Genomic DNA, 5,617 nt, shown 5'->3' on the forward strand with positions numbered 1-5,617 from the left:
TCTCCTAAAGTACAATTTAAATGGGGTGATGAAGAAAAGAGAGCGTTAGATCAAGTTAAGGAGTTATTTGGGACTTATGTAATTCTGAAATTACCAGATTTAAATGCTAAGTTTTTCGTCAGTTCAGATGCGACTCTCAAAAGTTTGGGCGGAACGATACAACAGTTTGATGAGAATAATATATTAAGACCTGTTGGGTTTTATTCAAGACGTTTAAAACCTTATGATTTAAATAAACCAATTTATCTGTTAGAACTTATGGCAGCTGTTGAGACTATTGAACGATTTAGTACCTATTTACACTCAAAGTTTGAACTGAGAGTAGATAATTTAGGGTTAATGTATGCCATAAGAAATATTAAGCGTATTAAGAAATATGGCAGTTTATTGTATCGATTGTTTTCATTCGATTTTGATGTCAAACATGTACCATCTAATTTAAATATTTCTTCAGATTACCTATTAAGGGTCCATGATCGAGAAATGTTCGAACACATGGAGATAGATCAAACACACGATCAAGAGGTAAAGAATTTGTTGTTAGTCAATATGTGGAACATGCCATATGCTTGTATGTCAATTAATGAACACCAAAGAAAAGATGCAGAATTGATGAATATAATCGATAGGTTAGAAAAGAAAGAAAAAATTGATGATTATAAATTAATTAAGGGTACATTATGTAAGAAAACTAAAGCGCAAAAGAATCCATGGAAAGTTTGTATTCCGAAAGAACTTGTATTACCTATTATAGAATTTTATCATAATTCAATATTGCCGGGAAATCATTCGGTAGCAAGGAAAACTATCAGTAGAATAGCAGCTAGATATACATGGCCTTTGATGGTAGATCAGGTACGTGAATATGTCCACTGTTGTAAATCATGTCAGATCAATAAAAGCGATAATCGTAAAAAAAATGGGTCAATTAGTGTCCACTTTCGATAAAACTGTGAATGGAAGATGGTACACTGATATTTATGGACCGTTATGTCAATCCCAATCGGGAAGATATTGTTTGATCATAGTTGACTCTTGTTCTAAACGAGTTTGGCTGGAACCATTAAGAATATTATCGAGTCAAGCGATCATTAATAAGTTATATAAGATCATGTGTAGGTTTGGGTTCCCTTACTCGATCAGTCATGATAATGGGTCAGTATATGTATCAGCTAGATTTAAAGATTTCTTGTATAGCCATGGTATACAAGATATTCGTAGTTCTCCATATCATTGTGCTTCTAATAATTCAGAAGGATATCTAAGAGTATTGGGTGATAGTCGTAGAATTTATTTTTGAAACAAACAGACGATGTGGGATAGAGGCATTCATGAAATAGAATTTTCAATTAATTCTGCCGAACATTCGGTATTAAAATGTTCCCCAATGGAAATGACATTTAATTATAATGTATGCGACCCATTGGATATTCGATGGAAAATAGATGAGTTAGATATACGTAAAAAAGACCCTAATGTATGGGCCAATGCAATGAAAAACATGGAACTAGCTTGGTCTCGACGCAAGCGTATATATGATAAGTCTAAGGTTGCTACTTCATATTCAGTGGGTGACCAAGTTTTATTAAAGTCACAATTTAAATCGTCTTTGGCTGATAAGATAACCAGGAAATTGTGCCCAAGGTGGCTGGGTCCTTATCGGATCGAAAGACTATTGGGGACTAATTCAATTCAATTAAAATCTGTTGATGATCCATCGGATATTAGGAAGGCTCATGTTTCTCAAACTAAACTGTACCGTCAACCTCGTAACGCAGGTGTAACATGAAGTGTATTTCGATAAACAATAATAATTTTGGGTACATTCTTAATTCTAGTCTAATTATACATACATATATGTGTATGGGTATGGATAATATTTTGGTTATATTTTTATTTAATAAATTGTAAATAGATGTTATGGCGTTAAAATAGTCAGTTTATTAATCTCTTTCAAGTGAATGGTTTTTAAAGGATTTTAATGTGTTTATTGAATTTTAATGGTATTAGAAATATAAATATTGTTATTGTGTTATTGTTAATGTATTTGTTTTTTGTGTGCTAATGTCTGTTTTTAAATTCCAGGCCTGGAAAAATCCGTAATCCTTGAATGTTTTAATCGTGGTAAATAGCATATATGTACTGATGGATATACGTTTGGAGAGTAATAGGAATGAATACTGGAGTTGTAACCTAGATTGGTATGTCTCCTATTATGAATATATGTAGGTAATGCATGACCTGTTTGGATTACTATGGATATTCAAAGTAAGTTATTTATTTATAATGTATATGCTCGGTTAATATATATATATATATATATATTCTATTTTTCATTTTGTGCATGTAATGTTATGAATTTCTGGGAAGGTCTTGACCTGAGACTTTAGAATTTACTAATGTTAGATATAGATGTTGATAGAATGGAAGGATGAATGAATGTGCGTGAATGGATTATTAGGGGGAGATTTTTATTTTCTTTATATATTATTTGGAATGAATGGTAGAATGAATTGGAATTAGGATTAGTAGAATAGATTCTTGGGCTAATTATGACTAATTTCGACAACTAGACTATCATCCTTCTGGAAAATCATAATGATTTTAAGGGGGGTGTTAGTTGATGTAATGACTTACATGTTCAAATAAAAAAAAATGTTACGATGAGTGGAAAACTAGTAGCGCCATTAGCGGCGTTATTATGAAATGTATATCCTGTACAGGAATTGGTGCATAACAGGCAAACGTCATAAAGAAGCTATATTTCAAACTGGGAACATCAGACCTTTATAATAGATTACGTCGAATTACTCTACTAGTTCATGTTTACCTTCGGGTCGATTTTTGTGAGATTGAAGGGAAGTTCAATTTATAAAACACAATATAAGCATAAAAGTTAAGTGCATGATTGTTAATTGTGTATTCAACTCAGGTGTAATTCATCCTAGTTCAATATGGTATACGTTTTTTAAATGTTATAGGGAAAGATTATGTGTGGAAAGATTAAAAGATGTGATATTTAAAATTAAAAATTTTTGGTGTTGATAAATGAGATGCAAGTAAGTTTGCACAGTGTTCATATATTACGTTATTATTTAATCAACAGTATTGGTAAGTTGTAAAATTTACTTATTATATCGCTATTGTGTAAAATATTTAATTTGTCAGATAATTGGGACCAATTAATATATTTATAATTTTTTTGGTGATATGTAGTATCCAGCCCTTCAGGCTTGTTGTAAGGTCCTATTTGAGCAAGATAACGTCATAGTTATTGTATAAATCTATTCAATTTTGATATTACTTATATAAATTTCCTATTAAATCACATGGATAGAGTTTTTCCTTTTTCCTCAATTAGAATCCACTGTGCTTTTAGATTTATAGAAATATTTGTGTATATTAATTAATTAACTTTACAGTGTCTATAAGAGAACGGAATATAACGTTTTTACGATAGTTTATGGGGTTAGTCAACCCAGTTTGAATTTATATAATCCTTGTGATAGACCCATACCTGCCGTTATTATTATTTATAAAATATGGAGGGAGTTTTAAACACTCCCTTTCCCAGGAACGATACCGAAGTCTGAACTTATATCGGGTAGTAGGTACGTTACAGTATACAACATTTTAACGAGGTAATTTGTGGACATTCATGCATTACAGTGTTAAAAATGTTTACAGATGAGTATAGTTTTTCAGAAATTATTAGTCAGGTGAATAGGAATAAGGATATTTGGAGAAGTTATATTTAAGTTTTTATGGACTTAATTCATAAAACGTTTACAAATATTTTTTATAATAAATATTGATAAGATAGAATCATATGAATTACAATCCTTTAAAACTAATCAAAAAACAATCGAGAATTTAAATAAGCCAAACAGGTCTATTGAATTTGATATTGATGTGGGTGATGGCTTCATACATCCTTATTATGCTGATATTTATGTAACTTTTCAAATTAGAGGTAGAGATGCTGATGGAGAATATACTACTGGTCAAAATATTAGACTTATTAATAATTTCTTCCCACATTTGTTTTCTCAAATTCAAGTTAGTAAGCATGGACAGATATTGGATATCATAGATAATCCTGGTTTAACTTCAACAGCTGTAAACACATGTACGATTTCAAAACCAGAAGCAAATCATTATGATGAATGTGGATGGGAAGGAATTACGTGGGCAAGAACAGATGAAGAAATAGTGTTTTTGCTAAGACTTTTGCCAGGATTTTGTTAAGATTTTAAAGATATTATGTGGAAAGGAGGATTGAAATATACATTTAAAAGAAGTGGTTCTGATGATAACGCATTTGCTATTTGGAAAACAAAAAAGCAGGATGGAACATATGAAGACAATCAACCGCATCCAGGTAAAGTTAAGATTACAAATATGGAGTTAAGAATGCCTATTGTTAATTATGAACCTAACTATGCTACCTTGTTAAGATCTAATATGTTAAAAGAAGGTAAGATTCCTATTTCATTCAACACGTATCAATGTTTGCAGAAATCAGTTAATGGCAAATATTTAGAGTTTGATTTAACCACACAATTTAACTCAAGTGAATTTGATATGCCTAATTTTGTGATTGCCTTTTTTCAAACAAATAGAAATGATAATCAAGAAAGAGATTCAAGCTCTTTTGATCATTGTAAAGTTCAGAATATCCATTTTCGTAATTCTAGAAATGAATCTTTCCCATTAGAGTCTTTGAACTTGGATTTTGAAAAACATAAGTATTTGAAAGCTTATGAAATGTATACGGTATATAAGCGGGTTACAATTGGAAACACTGAGATGTTTTATTATCCTAAAGAGTTTTTAAAAAATAGACCAATGTTCGTAATTAATACAAGCAAACACAAAACAGTGACTTAAGTGATAGAACTAATTTGAAACTGACTGTTAATTTTGAAAGCGATGTACCAGATAAAACGATTTGCTATGTTGGTATGATTGGTAAGAAGAACTTAGAGTACGATGTTGAGAAAGAAAAATAATTGAGAAGATATAAATCAATGATATGTTTATTAGATTTGTTTAGTTTGTAAGTGTTTTTATGACAATATCATAAAAACTTATCTAATAAAATGACTATTCCAGATAACATTCCACGTGAGAATTTAATTGCGTTAATTGAAGATACTATATTAAATCTTGAGAAGTTATTAATGAAAAACAAAAGGAAGTTTAAGCGAATAATAAAATGTGTTTATATTACTCTTATTACGTTATCAATTCTATTATCAGCTTCTACAGGGTTCATCAATGTATTTATTCCTGTTACAGTGTATTCAATTATTACAACTGCATTTGCTTCGGCTTCTGCTGTTATCACTGGTCTATCAACACGATTTAATATAGCTTCAAAGAAAGAGTATTATAAAAATATGGTGAATCGAATTGGGCTGTTTAAAGATGAGCTTAATGTAATTAAGCTCATGAATGGTGAATTAACAGATGAAAATGTAAGAGATATTGTTAACAGAATCAATGACATACTTAATGAAATTCGTGACTATTAGAAACTGATTTTTTAAAAAGTTCAATATAATAAATACGATGGCGAGTCATATTGAACTTTTAAATAAGCTTGGAAGTCTTG

Source organism: Thermobia domestica, chromosome 7, assembly GCF_964235325.1.
Source record: "Thermobia domestica chromosome 7, izTheDome1.hap1.1, whole genome shotgun sequence".
Classification (NCBI taxonomy): domain Eukaryota; kingdom Metazoa; phylum Arthropoda; class Insecta; order Zygentoma; family Lepismatidae; genus Thermobia; species Thermobia domestica.